This window comes from Symphalangus syndactylus, chromosome X (assembly GCF_028878055.3).
Source record: "Symphalangus syndactylus isolate Jambi chromosome X, NHGRI_mSymSyn1-v2.1_pri, whole genome shotgun sequence".
In the NCBI taxonomy this organism is placed as follows: Eukaryota; Metazoa; Chordata; class Mammalia; order Primates; family Hylobatidae; genus Symphalangus; species Symphalangus syndactylus.
Genome location: NC_072447.2, coordinates 21,739,712 through 21,759,709, shown reverse-complemented (window position 1 = coordinate 21,759,709; position 19,998 = coordinate 21,739,712). Strand labels below are relative to the sequence as shown.

Sequence of the window (19,998 nt, the reverse complement as noted above, 5' to 3'; positions counted from 1 at the left end):
CTACTCATCTGACAAAGGGCTAATATCCAGAATCTACAATGAACTCAAACAAATTTACAAGAAAAAAACAAACAACCCCATCAAAAAGTGGGCAGAGGACATGAACAGACACTTCTCAAAAGAAGACATTTATGCAGCCAAAAAACACATGAAGAAATGCTCCTCATCACTGGCCATCAGAGAAATGCAAATCAAAACCACAGTGAGATACCATCTCACACCAGTTAGAATGGCCATCATTAAAAAATCAGGAAACAACAGGTGCTGGAGAGGATGTGGAGAAATAGGAACACTTTTACACTGTTGGTGGGACTGTAAACTAGTTCAACCATTGTGGAAGTCAGTGTGGCGATTCCTCAGGGATCTCGAACTAGAAATACCATTTGACCCAGCCATCCCATTACTGGGTATATACCCAAAGGACTATAAATCATGCTGCTATAAAGACACATGCACACGTATGTTTATTGCGGCACTATTCACAATAGCAAAGACTTGGAACCAACCCAAATGTCCAACAACAATAGACTGGATTAAGAAAATGTGGCACATATACACCATGGAATACTATGCAGCCATAAAAAATGATGAGTTCGTGTCCTTTATAGGGACATGGATGAAACTGGAAAACATCATTCTCAGTAAACTATCGCAAGGACAAAAAACCAAACACCGCATGTTCTCACTCATAGGTGGGAATTGAACAATGAGAACTCATGGACACAGGAAGGGGAACATCACGCTCCGGGGACTGTTGTGGGGTGGGGGGAGGGGGGAGGGACAGCATTAGGAGATACACCTAATGCTAAATGACGAGTTAATGGGTGCAGGAAATCAACATGGCACATGGATACATATGTAACAAAACTGCACATTGTGCACATGTACCCTAAAACCCTAAAGTATAATAAAAAAAAAATAAAAAATAAAAAAATAAAAACAAAGGGCCACCACTTTAGTCATGGCCCTCAGGCAAGCGGATTTTGGAGGCTCTGGGAAAGGGAATAGCTGGGCAAATCGAATGCCTAATAGGGCTTGCTTCCAGTGCTGTCTACAAGGACACTTTAAAAAAGATTGTCCAAATAGAAATAAGCTGCCCCCTCGTCCATACCCCTTATGTCAAGGGAAACACTGGAAGGCCCACTGCCTCAGGGGACAAAGGTCCTCTGAGTCAGAAGCCACTAACCAGATGATCCAGCAGCAGGACTGAAGGTGCCCAGGGCAAGCGCCAGCCCATGCCATCACCCTCACAGAGCCCTGGGTATGCTTGACCATTGAGGGCCAGGAGGTTAACTGTCTCCTGGACACTGGTGCAGCCTTCTCAGTCTTACTTTCCTGTCCCAGACAACTGTCCTCCAGATCTGTCACTATCCAAGGGGTCCTAGAGCAGCCAGTCACTAGATACTTCTCCCAGCCACTAAGTTGTGACTGGGGAACTTTACTCTTTTCACATGCTTTTCTAATCATGCCTGAAAGCCCCACTCCCTTGTTAGGGAGAGACATTCTAGCAAAAGCAGGGATCATTATACACCTGAACATAGGAGAAGGCACACCCATTTGTTGTCCCCTGCTTGAGGAAGGAATTAATCCTGAAGTCTAGGCAACAGAAGGACAATATGGACGAGCAAAGAATGCCCGTCCTGTTCAAGTTAAACTAAAGGATTCTGCCTCCTTTCCCTACCAAAGGCAATACCCCCTTTCACTCTCACTGCACCCTCTCCATGCTGCTGTACAACCAGTAGCTCCCCTTACCAAGCGTTTCCTGAAGAATGCGGCTTCCCAGAAATATTGATGTCCCAATGTATATGAGTTTATCTAAAGGAAACCCCACCTTCACCGCCCACACCCATAAGCCCCGCAACTGCTATAACTCTGCCACTCTTTGCATGCATGCAAATACTCATTATTGGACAGGGAAAATGATTAATCCTAGTTGTCCTGGAGGACTTGGAGCCACTGTCTGTTGGACTTACTTCACCCATACCGGTATGTCTGATGGGGGTGGAGTTCAAGATCAGGCAAGAGAAAAACATGTAAAGGAAGTAATCTCCCAACTGACCTGGGTACATAGTACCCCTAGCCCCTACAAAGGACTAGATCTCTCAAAACTACATGAAACCCTCCATACCCATACTTGCCTGGTAAGCTTATTTAATACTACCCTCACTAGGCTCCATAACGTTTTGGCCCAAAACCCTACTAACTGTTGGATGTGCTTCCCCCTGCACTTCAGGCCATACATTCAATCCCTGTACCCGAACAATGGAACAACTCCAGCACAAAAATAAACACCACTTCCATTTTAGTAGGACTTCTTGTTTCCAATCTGGAGATAACCCATACCTCAAACCTCACCTGTGTAAAATTTAACAATACTATAGACACAGCCAACTCCCAATGCATCAGGTGGGTAACTCCTGTCACATAAATAGTATGCCTACCCTCAGGAATATTTTTTGTCTGTGGTACCTCAGCCTATCGTTGTTTGAATGGCCCTTCAGAATCTATGTGCTTCCTCTCATTCTTAGTGTCCCCTATGACCATTTACACTGAACAAGATTTATACAATCATGTCGTACCTAAGCCCAGCAACAAGAGTACCCATTCTTCCTTCTGTTATCGGAGCAGGAGTGCTAGGCAGACTAGGTACTGACATCGGCGGTATCACAAGCTCTACTCAGTTCTATTACAAACTATCTCAAGTACTAAATGGTGACATGGAATGGGTCGCCGACTCCCTGGTCACCTTGCAAGATCAATTTAACTCCCTAGCAGCAGTAGTCCTTCAAAATCAAAGAGCTTTAGACTTGCTAACCGCCGAAAGAGGGGGAACCTGTTTATTTTTAGGGGAAGAATGCTGTTATTATGTTAATCAATCCGAAATCGTCACCGAGAAACTTAAAGAAATTCGAGATTGAATACAACATCGAGCAGAGGAGCTTCAAAACACCAGACCCTGGGGCTTCCTCAGCCAGTGGATGCTCTGGATTCTCCCTTCTTAGGATCTCTACCAGCTATAATATTGTTACTCCTCTTTGGACCCTGTATCTTTAACCTCCTTGTTAAGTTTGTCTCTTTCAGAATCAAAACTGTAGAGCTACAAATCGTTCTTCAAATGGAGCCCCAGATGCAGTCCACAACGAAGATCTACCACAGACCCCTGGACCAGCCTGCTAGCCCATGCTTTGATGTTAATGACATTGAAGGCATCCCTCCTGAGAAAATCTCAACTGCACAACCCCTACTACGCCCCAATTCAGCAGGAAGCAGTTAGAGCAGTCGTTGGCCAACCTCCCCAACAGCACTTGGGTTTTCCTGTTGAGAGGGGGGACTGAGAGACAGGACTAGCTGGATTTCCTAGGCCGACTAAGAATCCCTAAGCCTAGCTGGGAAGGTGACCACATTCACCTTTAAACATGGGGCTTGCAACTTAGCTCACACCCGACCAATCAGATAGTAAAGAGAGCTCACTAAAATGCTAATTAGGCAAAAACAGGAGGTAAAGAAATAGCCAATCATCTACTGCCTGAGAGCACAGCAGGAGGGACAAGGATTGGGATATAAACCCAGGCATTCGAGCTGGCAATGGCAACCCTCTTTGGGTCCCCTCCCTTTGTATGGGAGCTCTGTTTTCACTCTATTAAATCTTGCAACTGAAAAAAAAAAAAAACCTGAACGTAGATGTTTATTACAGCTTTATTCATAATCACCAAAACTTAAGGAACAATCAAGATATCATCCAGTAGGCAAATGAATACATTGGAATATCATTCAGTGCTCAAAAGAAATGAGTTATCAAGCCATGAAAAGACATGGAGGAACATTAAGCACATATTACTAAGTGAAAGAAGCCAGTCTGAATAGGCTACAGACTGTGATTCCAGCTAGATGACATTCTGGAAAAGGCAAAACTATGGGGACAATAAAAAGATCAGTGCTTGCTAGGAGTTTGGGGAGAGAGAAGAGTGGATGAATAGGTAGAGCACAGAGGATGTTTAGGGCAGTGACACTACTCTGTCTGATATTGTAATGATGGCTACATGTCATTATACATTAGTCAAAACCCATAGAATATACACCACTAAGAGTGAATGTTAATGTCAACTGTGGACTTTGAATAATAATTTTTCAAAAGAATGCATTGCCGGCTACACTTACAAAATTAATAATAATAATAATTCAGCAACTATTTCTAGACTCATGGAGTTTGGAATAGGCACTAAACCTTAAGAGCAAATGTCCTAAGGGATATGTATGAGTTCAATTAGTCAGGATTTCATAAATAGAATGATCTGAATCTGCAGGTCCAATATTTTAATTTAAACATTTAATTAAACATTTAAAAGATTAATATATCATGTTAATATTTTAACATACAATAAGTATATATTAAATAATTATATTATATAATTAATAAAATAAAATATAAAGTATAAATAATAAAATATTATATAATTAATAATTATTAATAATTAATAATATATAAAATATAAATAATAAAATATTATATAATTAATTAGAGAGAGAGAGAGAGAGAGAGAGTATGCAGGCAATTATGTCTTTTGCCAGCATTCAGCATGTGAAAAATTTTAGATGCCAACTTTAAAATAAGCAAAAAAGGACATTGTTTTTCAAAATGATTTTAGTGGGTACTATAAGAGTTTTGAGAAGCAGTGTTTCATTCACCTTCATATTTAACATTTGAGTTTGATCACGTTTGCAAGGAGCTGGTCTACACAGTAGTGGTAGTGTATCCCGATATGAGAACGGGATGGGAACCAAGGAGTGGGCATGAACTGGGAGAAAATTAGAGGAAAATGGGAGCAAATCCTGGGAACCTATATAGGAGAAATAACAGGTTACTCTCCTATGTGTAACGAGGCCTATTTACGTCATCACTTCAGAGAAGTAGGAAAGGAAAGAAAAGAGAATCTCAAGTCCAAATCTTTAAAGAATTTACAAGCGAGGAATGGGTTGCGGCAGAGAGAGGACTGTTTCATTTTACAATAGAACACGTTTTGGATTTTGACATCCAGATTCTCAGAGCCACAAACATCACATTTTTACATTTCCACCATCAAAGTGCAGGTGTATGGCTCCATCTGGAGCACTTGGAACTGAAAATCAGTCTATGGAGATGAGACTGAACAGAAGAAAGCAGCAAGGCAGACTTAATTAGGGTTGGAAATGGGACTAAGGAAAATCCCCCAAATGAATGCACTGATGTAATAGAATCCTGGAGAAGCAAATTTGAGTGGGGTTGTGGGGAGGGGTGTCCAGGGCTGGTGCTCAGGCGTGCTGGGGAATCTTTTAGTTTTAAGAACAAAATATGAAATACAAAAAATGGAGTCATGGTAAAGATTGGGAGTGAAAAGCCTCCGAGCCTAAATTACAAGGGATTTGATGGCTGTGTTCGGCACTGAGAAATAAATAAGCTAGATGCAGAGACATGGGCAATAGGGGTGATAAAGAAAATACATTACCAGTTCAAGGAAAAGAGAAGGGCATGCAAGATATGTTATAAATCAAAATTGTCAGGGCTACAAGAGGAGGACTAGAAAAAATCAAGTATGAGGTGGGGAGAAAACGATCCGGGAAGTGGAGATTGCAAGAAAAAGGGTGGCAGGAGATTGGAAACATAATAAACAGCTTCCGGAATCAGCAAGCCTCAAGAGTTCAGCAGAAACTGGTGTCCCCCTCAGGGAGGTGGATAAAAGAATGGGTGGGTATTTCTGGGACATGAAAAGACATACCCTCAGCACTGTCTCTCACACACACAAACCCACACACACTGTCACTGAAGGAGCTCAGAAAAAGAAAACATTGCAGGATGTAAGCTGAGATGTGAGACTGGATAAAATACCTGCAGGATGTCTTTTCATATATACAAACATTGATTCAAAGTAGAATCCATTCGTAGAGTTAATCAAAATAAATGGAACTGGTCATTGCAAAAAATAAAATCTGAATGAGCTTTTCCTCTTAAAGTATATAAAAGATATGTAATACGTAATACTTATGATACTTTTTGGGTAATTTAAACATATACCATCTGGCTTTATAAATTCTAATACTCTTTGATTATAATGTTCAAATATTCTTCATTGCAAGATAAAATTAAATTTATTTTTAAAGATCTGTGTCCTGAGCTGAAATTATTTAAGGTTAGCAATGTTGTTCTGTGAATCAAATAAAACTTTGAGGATGTTAAAAGAGAAGAATGCTTACGCAGACCAGAGGGAATGAATGGAAGGGGTCGCTATGTTATATCCAAGTAAATAGATCCCTCTTAAAGAAATAATCATGCCGAGAATTAAATCGTAAGTTATTTTTCAGCTGTTACATGCCTTCCAGGGTGCTATATGGAAGGTGGGGTAGAAATGGATGTTTTCTAACAAATTAAATATATGTTATGGCAGCAAACATTTTCTTGTACTATTACTTACATCATGGAAATCCTTATTTCAATACTGATGACTAAAATAAGGTTGCATTAATAATAATGATGGCAATAATAGCTTTAAGTCAGTTTTATCATTTGTTCATATTCACGTACAAGATAGATCAGAAGAAACTTTCCAGAAAGAAGAACAAAATGATAGAATAATCAATGGAAACTAACCCATAGAAACTGACATACAAGTTAGAATTCACAGAAAAAGACATTAAACATAGTTATTATACATGTATTTCATATGCTCAAAAAGCAGAGACTTAGAAGATATAAAAGCAACCCAATAAAATTTACAGAGATGGAAACTGTAGTGTCTGAGATGAAAATACAGTAGATAGAACTAATAGCCAATTAGAAACATTACAGAAGAAAAGTTCAGTGAGTTTGATAATACAGCAATAGAAACTATGCAAAATGAAACACAAAGAGAAAAACAGGATCTAATAAAGAAAAGAACATCAATGAGCCCTGAGACAACTCCAACTGATCAAATATATGTACAATTGCACTCACTATTTTTAAAATGTAGACTTTCAGTTAAGTCCCATTGTATTGCCGTCTTGAATCCAGACTATTTTTGGTTCTGAGTGTCCAGAGGGCAAACTTCCTAGATTTACACCAGAATCGCAGAGTGGATCAGGTGATTCAGATGTCTACCTACTTTATAGACAGACATTTGATCAACCTTACCATTAGTCCAACTAAGCACCCTTACTTAGAGAGTTATCTTTGTGTCTAAATTTTGAGCCTTTGGAGGTTATCAAATGCTGCTTTAGGATGAGTTTCAGCTTCAGTCTATTCGTGTGAGTTACAATATGCCCACATGCTTTCTAGCTTCCAAAAATATTAATACTCACCCTTCATCAGCTATTGACTTGTCTTTGTGTCTTAGTTTCTATGGATCAATATCTTCTTTATCCCCATCTTATTACTGAAGTTTAGGATTGAAAAAATGAGTGGTTGGATCTACCAGAAGTTGCAGAGATTCTTTAAGTAGCCTTCAGGACAAAAATGTGGCTGTTAAACTTTATAACTACCTTCCTTTGTAAGAATGTTTTTATCACTCATAAATGAGTATCTTAAATGAGTATTGAATCTATGTCACAGTCATCAGTTCTCATAATTCTATTGATTGCTATATTATGCTGTGGAATTTACTATTAAAAAGGAGCAGTCTGATTATTCTTCCCACTTTGTACAATCTTCATGTGATACTTTTATTCTGCCAGCGAAATTATAGGATTTCTTTTCTTTAATGTTGACTTAAAAAAATCACCAGGATACATGGATACCTTTAATTTTGCCTGGTTGACCATAAAATCTGAAATCCCTTTCTCAGAGGATTCTGGTTGATTACTGCTTCTGGTGACTTTCCTTTGCCCTCTTATAATCGTGTTGTGTTTCCAGTATTCCCTCTATAACATGTCTTTTTGTTCATCCATTTATTCCCTTTATTTTTCAAAAAACTGAATTGTAGGGTATTCTACATTTCATTTTCCAACTCACATTTCTCAGTCTCCAATCCACACTTTTCTGCTGTAATTGCAATTTTAAATATTCAGAAACCATTTCCATTTAATCTCACACATTCATGATGTATGGTTGCTCTCTTTCCATGACTACTCTTGTTTCATAATTTCTCAAATCCTATTGACAATACCCTTGAGGATATTTCCGATGGATCTTTAAATGCATCTGCACGGTCATGTCCTTGTCTGCTTATCACTATGGAAGGAGGTTAATGTTTTGTTTTGTCTTGTCTTTGAATGTTTTGGAAGTTGAAATGCATGGATGCAAAACTTATTTGGCTCCTGGGTTGAGAAACATAGGAAATGTATACAAGCAAACAAAAGACACGTTAGGTTTTCTGCAACTTCACTTCTCCCTGTGGATAATGCCATGGGCCCTGGGGAGTACAGAGAAGGAGGCTATCCACTTTAGGGCAGCTGTAGCCTCTTTGGTGAAGAACTGTTTATTTGTTTGTTTGGTGTGGCTGCTGGTAGTTGGATGGAAGATAGAGTGCCCTCAGTAATGAACACCACACCTTCTGAGGAGCCTGCACAACAGTGCCCCATTTCCAGCACTTTGGCAGCCTCCTGACATACACACCAGGTGTGCATGCACCTCAGGGCTAGGGTCACACTCTGAAGATGCTTGTCCCTTGCCCACTTCACAGAGGATGCCACATGAGCATTTTTTCTTCGCTGCATTGTCTACCCTCAGTCTCATCTGGATTCCAGACTTCATATCTTGGACTAGGCTTCATAAGGGGTATGTCTAGGGTGAGTTTCTTTTTTAAGTGTGAACTGTAGTTTAAATGTCCCTTTCCCTCTTTCTTTTCTATATTTTGCATGTGAAAAGCACTAGTGCTGTATTTCCAGAAATAAATTAATCTTTAGTTGTTCATTCTTTGCTCTTTTTTTGTTGGAATTGAAAAATAAAGGAAAAGAGGAATGTAAAATATAGGTGCTCGAGTGATCCTGGCCTGAAAAGCTCTCTTGCTTCTTGCTCAGTCATTGTTTAATCTAGACTAATCAACTCCAGTTCTTTAATCTACCTGCCTGTAATGTATCCCTTTGATCATCTTTAGTAGTCTCCTTTAAATGCTTTCTAATGCCATTGAAGCTCTTTTAGATAAGATGGCATAAACTGGACACATTTCATATAAATATGAAAGAATATTACTTGTGTATTGGACACCTTATAATATATCCCACAACTGTGAACTCTTTTCTGCACAATTCAAATTATGTGCAGTACATTGCAGAGGTAAGAAGCATAACTATCAGTGTGATTTTGGTGTTGCAGAAAGGCAGCTATGTGTTCTCCAAACTCTGTTGGTTCTCCAACCAGGCACCAAGCCACCAAGGCTGTGTAATGTGTGCCAAGGTTCTGGGTGACGGAATATGGTCAAAAGTGATGGGCAACCTTTCTAAGCCTGACTCCTAGGCTCTACTGCAAAATCTTTTAATCAATCACATTCACAACTGAAATATAAATAACTAGTTTAAATACTGCTACATAACTCTCAGATCTTGTGTGCCTTTTCAGGTTCTTGTGACATCACTGTCTCCTGAACCATCAATTCCTTCTACTTCAATCACTGCAGAGGCTGAACAATTGCAAGTGCAAATGGGACCACGAGATTTCATCTCCTCGAGTCCTTGGTTCCTCCTGGCTTCTAAAGTTGTCAAAGGGGCTGGATGACAAAGAGAGGTCTGTACCATGAGGTAAGTTGTCACCAGTGGAAGATAGAAGGCAGAAGGGAACTCAACCAATAAATTCCTTCACCTTTCCTCACTACAGTGTAATCTTCCAATGGATTCTTTGTTCTACCTGTCTGCAGACTGCTCACTTGGCTGAGTGAATGCACCTGTTGATCTGCTATATATCTTCTTATATGATTTGTTGTGTAGCAGATACCCGTGCACTAACTGTTGTATCGTCTTGCATTCTCCTCAGTGTCACTCCCTTTTTCCCTCAGCCTTTCTGCTCTGGGATGCACCTCCCACATAAAGCATCTAAACATAATCCTTTCCTCAGGTTCTGCTTTCTAGTGTAGTCAGGATAAGATGCACCATTTCCCAGAGCATTTGCATTTTAAAAATTACAAAATTCTTAAGGAAAAGGAACAAGTAATTAAAGGTGAACATATCAGCCTCATTGGAAATTATTTTCATTTCAGCATAGAGCTCTCAATAGCCTTGAAACTTTCTGCATCTGCACTAATATGGTATCCATATATTCAATCTTATTCCAGTGTACTATAATATATAGGCTCATCAACAATAGTAAAAGTAGGACTATTAATTAAGCAGTAAAGTAACATCACCTTTTGAGCATTTCTCACAAGGTAATTCCTATCTTAATATATTAATAAAGCTGCTTCTGCACCAGATAAAGAGAATGGCTACTGTATTTGTTTTCTAGGGCTGCCATAACAAAGTACCACTGTCTGACTGGCTTAAAAAATACACATTTATTTTCTTTTTAAATATTTTTTAAATTATTATTATTATACTTTAAGATTTAGGGTACATGTGCACAATGTGCAGGTTTGTTACATATGTATCCATGTGTCATGTTGGTGTGCTGCACCCATTAACTCGTCATTTAGCATTAGGTATAACTCCTAATGCTGTCCCTCCCCCCTCCCCCCACCCCACAACAGTCCCTGGAGTGTGATGTTCCCCTTCCTGTGTCCATGTGTTCTCATTGTTCAATTCCCACCTATGAGTGAGAACATGTGGTGTTTGGTTTTTTGTCCTTGTGATAGTTTACTGAGAATGATGTTTTCCAGTTTCATCCATGTCCCTACAAAGGACATGAACTCATCATTTTTTATGGCTGCATAGTATTCCATGGTGTATATGTGCCACATTTTCTTAATCCAGTCTATCGTTGTTGGACATTTGGGTTGGTTCCAAGTCTTTGCTATTGTGAATAGTGTCGCAATAAACATGCGTGTGCATGTGTCTTTATAGCAGCATGATTTATAGTCCTTTGGGTATATACCCAGTAATGGGATGGCTGGGTCAAATGGAAAAAATACACATTTATTTTCTTACCATTCTAGAGGCTAAAAATTCAAGGGCAAGGTATTCACAGAGTTCATTTCTCCTGAAGCCTCTCTCCTTGGCTTGTAGATGCCGTCTTCTCTCTGTTTTCACATGATCGTCCCTCTGGGTGTGTCTGTGTCCTAATCTCTTCTTATAAAGAAAGTAGTTCTATTAGATCAGGGCCCAGCCTAAAGGCCTCATTTTACCTTAGTCACCCCTCTAAAGAGCCTAACTCCAAACACAGCCACATTCTGATATACTGGCATTTAGGGCTTCAATATATGAATTCTAGAGGGCACAATTCAGAGCGTAACAGCCACCATCTATCTATAAACGCTGATTTTAGAGACCACAGAACTGTTGGATCAAGAGCAAAACAGAGCACTTAGGTGCCTAAGTGTATCAGTTAGGGATCACTGGTTGCATGCAATAAGACTACTCAGAACTGACCTAAGAGAAAAAAGAAATGATTCAAAAGAAATGGGCATAGTGTATGAAATTCAAGGAAGACTTAAAAATTCAGGATTGAATTGAAAAGGCACCCAGAGGCTCCAGGGAATCTATGCAGTGGGAAAAAATAATTTCCCTGCTACATCCATACTGCTGCTGGAGTGAGTGAGAATCAGCCACCTGCCCTTAGCCATAACAGGAGGCAGTGCTCTGATTCAGTGTCCAACTAACTTAGCGTTGGTCATTCATTGCTCCTTCCTTGACAAGAGGTGGAAAGGGCATTTGTAGTCACATCCTCACCAGTACTGCACACAATATAGGAGGTGTGCTTCTCCAAAAGAAAATTGCAATAATGTTTCACTAAAAACGAGAGATGGGTGTTTGATGGTAAAGAAGGAAACAGAGAACTAAAAAAGGAAGGTAAGGACAAAGAAAAAAGGAAGGAGGAAAGAAAAAAGAAAGAAAGAAGTAAGGAATAAAGGAAGGATGAACGAAGGAAGGGAGGAAGGAAGGAAAGAAGGGAGGAAGGAGGGAGGGAAAGAAGTAAAGAAGAAAAGGAAGGAAAGAAGAATTAAAGGAAGGAGGAAAGATGAAAGAAAGAAAGAAAGAAGAAAGGAGGAAGGAAGGAAGGAAAGAAGAAGGAAGGGAGAAAAAAAGAAAAAAGAAAAGAAAGGAAAGAAAGAAAGAAAGAGAACAGCATGGGAAAAGGAAGGAAGAAAAGAGAGAGAGAAAGAAAACATCACATCTAAATTGGCTTGCATTGTTCATACAAATTGGCTAATCACTGGGCTTCGCCTTGTAGACAGATTTGAGTCCATGAAGCAGGGAAGAACTTAGCCCCTTTTGCCAGTTTTTTTCTGCATATGTCTGTATCTTATCCACCATTAGGTTTGGCATTCTTGCCATTCTTTCCTTGGCCACAAGCTGTGAGCACAGGGGGGACTCCGCTGACCTAGCAGGTGTCCAGCCGCCTGTGGGAGAGATGTGCCCGAAGGCAGGTCCCATACCATGAATTTTCTCGTTTCTGATTATTGCTCTTTGCTTCTACACCATTTAAATTGTGCCATATTTTACTTACAGTTCTTTCAAGATATCTTTTTCGTTCTTTTTACTGTTACAGCCTGCTAGTGGCTCTTTTAAAGAGCCCGTGCCTTTTACAGTATGAAAACAATAGAATTGTGTTTGTTAAGAGAACTGTTATAAAGAAGCCTGCCATCTGGAAGGATAAGGTTGATGGCAATTTCTTGATTTTTACTTCTACGGGAAGGAGCACATAACTAAAGAAGGATTTTTTCTCTCCTGTTACAAATCCATTTATCACATTTCTGGGCAACTATATAAGGATACTGTGTACCGATCCTCATTTTGTATAAGCACCATATCAAGTTTGACCCAACTTGAGACCTGGGCATTGTGAAACTGGTGTCCTAGCCTCTTAGTTCTGCATCTGATCTTTCCTTTGACAAACACCACGTTTCACCTCCCTTCAATCGTAAGGGTGTGCATACATTCATGTGGCAACTAAATCACAGATATCCCCTTTGTCTTTTCATGTTAGTCTAGGACACGGCTATAGAACAGAGATCACCTAACATTTCTGGAAAGACACACAAAGTAAATATTTTTGGCTGAGTGGGCCATATGATTTCTGCAGCAACTATCCAACCCTGCTGTTGTAGTGAAAAAGCAGGTGTGAATGGTACACAGATAAATGAATGTGGCTGTTTCCTTTATTTAAATAAACAAGCAGTGGACCAGATTTGGCACATGGGTTGCGGTTTGCTGACACATGGTTGTGAGTTTTTCTTTTATCACTAACCCACTGGGTGCTGACCATTTATCCAACAATAATTGCCATCTGTTGAATCTTATATGTCTACCTATCATATGTCTGTGTAGCTTGTGGAAATGTACTCATCTTCACAACAACTCAATATTTACATTCCCACCAACATTGTATTGTCAAAGAACAGGAACAGACATGTCTCAAAAGAAGGCATACAAGCAGCCAACAAACATATGAAAAAATGCTCAATATTACTAATCATCAGAGAAACGCAAAATAAAACCACAGTGAGATAACATCTTACACCAGTCAGATTGGCTACTGATAAAAAGTCAAGAAACGACGATATTGCTGAGTATGCAAGGAAAGGCAATCTTTTATACACTGTTGGTGGAAAACAGTATCGAGATTTTTTTTTTTTAAATGAAGTCTCACTTTGTCGCCCACGCTGGAGTGCAGTGGCACGATCTCGACTCACTGCAACCTCCAACTTTCGGGTTCAAGAGATTCTCATGCCTCAGCCTCCCAAGTAGTATGAAGATTTCTCAAAGAACTAACTACCATTTGATCCAATAATCCCACTTCTGAGTAACCACCCAAAGGAAAACAAATTATTATACATAAAAGATACCTATATTCATATATTTATCTTTGCTATCACAATAGCAAAGATATGGAATCAATCTAAGTGTCCACCAGTGAATGGTATGATAAAGACAATGTGATACACACACACACACACACACACACACAATGGAATACTATTCAGCCATAAGAAAGAATGAAATCATGTCTGTGGCAGCAACATTGATAGAGCTGGAGGCCATTATCTTAAGTGAACTAACTCAGGAACAGAAAGTCAAATATTGTGTGTTCTCACTTACAACTGGGAACTAAACAATGTGAACACATGGACATAGATTGTGAAATGACAGACAGTGAGGACTCAGAAGGTTGGGAGGGTGGGTGAGGGATGAGAAATTACCTATTGGATACAATATTCACTCTTTCACCACTATGCAATACATCCATGTAACAAAACTACGTTTGCACTCCCTAAATATGTATCCCTATTTTATAAAAGTTCCCTATGGTAACTGAAGAGTGAACTAGAGCAGACCTTCCTAAACTTTAACATGCGTGTAAGTCACCTGTGATCTGGTTCAAATGAAGCTTCTGATACAAGAGTTTGGGGTCTGAGGTCTGAATTTCCTTCTCTTCCTTCCCTCCTTCCTTCCCTCCCTCCCTCCCTCCCTCCCTCCCTCCCTCCCTCCCTCCCTCCCTCCTTCCTTCCTTCCTTCCTTCCTTCCTTCCTTCCTTCCTTCCTTTCTTTCTTCTTCCTTCCTTCCTTCCTTCCTTCCTTCCTTCCTTCCTTCCCTCCTTCCTTCCTCCCTCCCTCCCTCCCTCTCTATCTTTCTCTCTCTCTCTTTCTTTCTTTCTTTCCTTCTTTTTTTTGATAGATTCTCGCTCTGCTGCCCAGGCTGGAGTGCAGTGGTGCGATCTTGGCTCACTGCAGCAACCTCCACCTTCTGGATTCAAATGATTCTCCCTCTTCAGCCTCCCAAGTAACTGGGATTACAGGCACCTGCCACCATGCCCAGCTAATTTTTGCATTTTTAGTAGAGACAGGGTTTCACCATGTTGGCTAGGCTGGTCTCGATCTCCTGACCTCAGGTGATCCGCCCACCTCAGCCTCCCAAAGTGCTGGGATTACAGGCATGAACTGCCGTGCCTGGCCTGAGATCTGAATTTCTGACACTCCCAGGTGATGTTGATGCTGCAGTTCTGGTGACCACTTCAAGCCATAAGTACTGTCTGGCAAGAAAATGATTCCATCTGAAGAAAGAGAAACATCAGCTCAACACTATGTGGCCAAAACAAGTCACGTGGCTATGCATAACTTGGAGAGGATAAAAAGTGGAGTTCACTCCTTTGCCAGGGAGTAGAAGCAGCATGTATGTTTATAAATAGTTGTAATACATACTCAGCCCATGCTTGTCTGACTTCCAAATCTTTATACTTTTCACCACATCATGCTACTTATTCTAGTTGGAGGTGGAGATAGGTTCTGACACCCATTTCGTTAGCTGGGAATGCCACCGTTCACTGAAGATCCTTTTCCTGGGATTGATACTTATGTTTTAACACCCCTTGCAATGCAAAGTGTGATTCCTAGTCCATCAGCATCAACTGGGGGCTTGTTAGAATCTCAGGGTCCACTCCAGACCCACTGAATGTAAACACAGATCTTCTGGGGAAGAGTAAGCCATAACTCTGGCCACAAAGATTTACCCTGCATAAAGTTCCCATGAACCAGAGGTCACAGTCAGAAATCACAGAGCACAGAACAAAGCAAGGAGAACAAGAGAGAGTGGGCAGAAAGAGAAAACAGCGATGTCAGATACTTTAGATATTGGAATAATTAAGTACAAAGTATAAATGCAGAATCTGCATTTTAAGGAGATCTCTAGGTGATATGCATGTGCATTAAATAATGAAAAGCATGTTCAATTCCAGTTCATAGGCAGCAGACTGCCACATGTGGAGAAGTGATACAGCTAATGAAAGTTGCCTACAATAATTCTGATTATCCTGCCATTACCTGAATCCACCATGAAGGATACTTTAGGAGGGGCCAATGAGTCTATAGAGAAAAAGTAGCAAACTAGCTAAAGGGATCAGTGGCCACAATGAGGAAAATGAGGAAAAACAACTAGGAAAAAAAATGTCCCAGGAAAGAAAATTGCTGGAGGAGGAAGAGAACATGCAATAAAAATTCAACAAATATTTGAATGGGTATCTACTAATGATGATATTTTGCTTTTAGCAAAGCAGCAGACTAGATATTTTTAAACTCTCCCTTATTATAAAGCATACAGAAATGCCAGATAAATCATTTTAAAATATCTCTTTGAATGAATACATGAGTTTGCAAAAACAGTAATAGAAATTCTGAGAAGTAAAATGAAATAATGAATCAAAAGAAGTAAACTAGTGCTAAGGCCCATAACTGCCCTTGGGTCATCTACACATCCCAGGAAATAGGAGCTTCAATTTTAATGCCTGCCTGCACACAAAATCAAGAGTGTTACAGGCTCTTACAAGATAAGGATAAAGTCCAAACTCTTCTTTTCTAATTTTTGAAATTATTTTGTAGAGATGGGGTGGTTGTCTCACTTTGTTGCTCAGGCAGGTCTTGAACTTCTGGCCTCAAATGATTCTCCCACCTTGGCCTCTCAAAGTGTTAGGACTACAGGTGTGAGCTACTACACCCAGCCCCAAAATTCTCGAAGTGCTACCATCTCAATGAGAAAGTGAACTACAAATCAAAATAACAACAACAAATCTGAAACAGAGAACAGTGAAATGTTTCCTTTTTGAGATTGGCTCTTACGCATCAGGGAAGGTGAAGTCCTAAACGTTCAGATAGGTTTCTAGCCTGAATTCAATTAAAAAACAACCCAAGACCTGAAATATTTGATTTAATGTGGTTTTATTTTTTAACTTTTAACTTTTTATTTATTTATTTTTTAACTTATATTTCAGGTTCAGGGGTACATGTGAAAGTTTGCTATATAGGTAAATTCATGTCACAGGTGTTTGTTGTACAGACTATTTCATCACCCAGGTATTAAGCCCAGTACCCAATAGTTATTTTTTCTGCTCCTCTTCCTCCTCCCACCCTCCACCAGCAAGTAGACCCCCAGTGTCTATTGTTCTCTTCTTTGTGTTCATGAGTTCTCATCACTTAGCTCCCACTTATAAGTGAGCACATGTGGTATTTGGTTTTCTATTTCTGTATTAGTTCTCTAAGGATAATGGCCTCCAGCTCCATCCATGTTCCTGCAAAAGACATGATCTCCTCTTTTTATGGCTGCATAGTATTCTGTGGTGTATGTGTACCACATTTTCTTTATCCTGTCTATCATTGATGGGCATTCAGGTTGATTCCATGTCTTTGTTATTGTGAATAGTGCTGCAATGAACATTCATGTGCATATGTCTTTATGGTAGCATAATTTATATTCCTCTGGGTATATACCAGATTGCTGGGTCGAATGATTGTTCTGTTTTTAGCTCTTTGAGGAACTGACATACTGCTTTCCACAATGGGTGAACTAATGTATACTCCCACCAACAGTGTACAAGCATTTCCTCTCCTCTGCAACCTCGCCAGCATCTGTTATTTTTTGACGTTTTAATAATAGCCATTCTGACTGGTGTGAGATGGTATCTCATTGTGGTTTTGATTTGCATTTCTCTAATGAGCAGTGATGATTGAGCTTTTTTTTCATATGCTTATTAGCCACAAGTATGTCTTCTTTTGAAGTGTCTGTTCATGTCTTTTGCCCATTTTTAATGGGATTGTTTTTCTTTTGTAAATTTGTTTAAGTTCCTTACAGATGCTGGATATTAGACCTTGCCAGATGTATAGTTTGCAAAATTTTTCTCTCAGTCTGTAGGCTATTTAGTCTGTTGATAAGTTTTTGTTTTTGTTTTGCTGTGCAGAAGCTCTTAAGTTTAATTAGATCCTGTCTGTCAATTGTTGCTTTTGTTGTGATTATGGTGTCTTTGTCATGAAGTCTTTGCCCATGCCTATGTCCAGGATGGTATTGCCTAGGTTGTTTTCCAGGGTTTTTATAGTTTCAAGTTTTACATTTTTAGTATCTTCAGGGCTTTGACAAATTTAAACATAAATCTTCTGTGAAGGAGTGAATTGATAACTCAGGCCACAAGGATTTACCCTATGTATAGTTCCCATATATATGAGGTCCCAGTCAGAAATCACACAAAAAGGAAATAATTAAAATCATGAAAAAATTATCAAAAAGAAAAAGGTTAAAGGAGTTGAAGGAACATTTAGAACTTTATGTACATTTGAAACTGAAAACTAAAGTTAAAATAATTTATAGCTTACTACTATGCCAGGCACAGTTACAAGAATTTTCACACATTACTTCATTTAATTCTTAACAGTTTTATGAGGTAGGTATTAATTGCCCTAAAGCCACATGGCTAATATGTCTCAGAACTAGAATATGAAGACGAGCAGTCTGTCTCCATAACCTGACCTCTCAACCACTACATAATAGCATCTCTTAATGTCTGCATTTAATGAGCAGAGGAGACAGAAGGAAAAGGAAAATTAGCAAACTGGAATACAGATCCGAAGATATTACGAGAAGAAATGCAAGGAAATGAAATGAGGTTAAGAGACGTGGAAGACTGAGTGAACAGGTCTAATACCTATCTAATTGGAGTTTTTGAATGAAATGACGGAAAGAGAGGTGGTCAACCTTGGCAGAGGCATTTTCCAGAATTTGTGGAACGCATGATACATCAGATTCAGCGACTACAGCAAATCTTAAGTAGGATAAATGAAAATAAATCCGTACTTAATAATGAAAATGCTGAATAGTAATAATACCAATGTCAAAGAAGAGATCTTAAAAGCAGACAGGCACATATACACACACCCACACATCGATTACCCACCAAGGTGTCACATGGAGACTGGGAACTGACTTCCCAAAAGCCAGAGGAGGGTAGGAAAAAGCCTTCATGTTGCCAAGAGAAAAGAACTACATCCCATAATTATACTCACAGATGAACATTCTTTCAAGGACAAGGTAGAAATAAGTACATTTTTTAGATCAGAAAACAGTGAAAATTTATCATAAAAAGAAGCCCCCTCAAATCTAAAGGAAATATTTAGGAGAAAAAGAAAATAATCTTAAAAGAAATATCTGAAGTACAGGAAGGATTAATGAGGGAGGAAAATGGAGTTTTTCATAGAACTGGATGGGATATTTTAAAATGTACATGGAAATATAAAGACCCAAGATTAACCAAAATACTCCTGGACCAGTGTGGTTATGGACTAGCTCAAGCTACAGTAGTTGAGGCTGGGTGTGATTGGCAGAAGAGTAGACAAATGTCGTAATGAACCTAACGGAGTCCTCAAGGACTGACCCACACATAGACTTAACAAATGGCAGAGACTGCAGAGCTAAGGGACAGAAGGGGCCCTTCAAGAACGTGGGTAAAAATGAAAACATTCTTGCCAGGAGGGAGAATGCAGAAATGGCCAGAAATGGACCTATAAGAAGATGTTCAACATTACTAGTCATCAGAGAAGTGCTAATGAAAAACACAAGGTAAAAAGTTTATCACTTCACATCTACTAGATTAGAAAATATATGAGTGTAACAATAGGTAGTGCTGTGCAAGATGCAGAGGAATGAAAACTCTCAAATGCTTCTGGTGGGAGTGTAAGTTGGTACAACCACCTTAGAAACAAATGTAGCATAATCTGGAACCTTATGTTGCTTATGTTCTGTGATCCAGTAATTCCCTTCCTAAGCACCCATTTAAAACCTCTTAGAGAAACTCTTAAGTATATGCATAGAGGGGACATGCACAAGAATTTTACAGACCCATTCTTTATACTAGCACACCATTGAAAAAAAGTAAAAAACCTGAAATCTACCCAAATAACCACTTAAAAAAGAGTACATATAAATGATGGTGTTTATTCATAAGATAATATATCCATGTAAATATGTATCACTGTGTGTGTATATATATATATGTGTGTGTGTGTATATGTGTGAGTGCATATATAGTTTCACAAAGTAGTTTCATTTGCACTGATAATATGCATAATTAATTATATATAATGAATTACATAATTACACAAATATATACATATATATACAATCAGTGCAAATTAAGGAACCACTATGGTT

General features: G+C 39.2%; 1 pseudogene; it reads left to right on the top strand.

Moving 5' to 3' along the window:
* Positions 1–1,465: 1,465 nt before the first annotated feature.
* LOC129475253 (syncytin-1-like) lies at positions 1,466–3,491 on the top strand (annotated as a pseudogene).
* Positions 3,492–19,998: the final 16,507 nt, after the last annotated feature.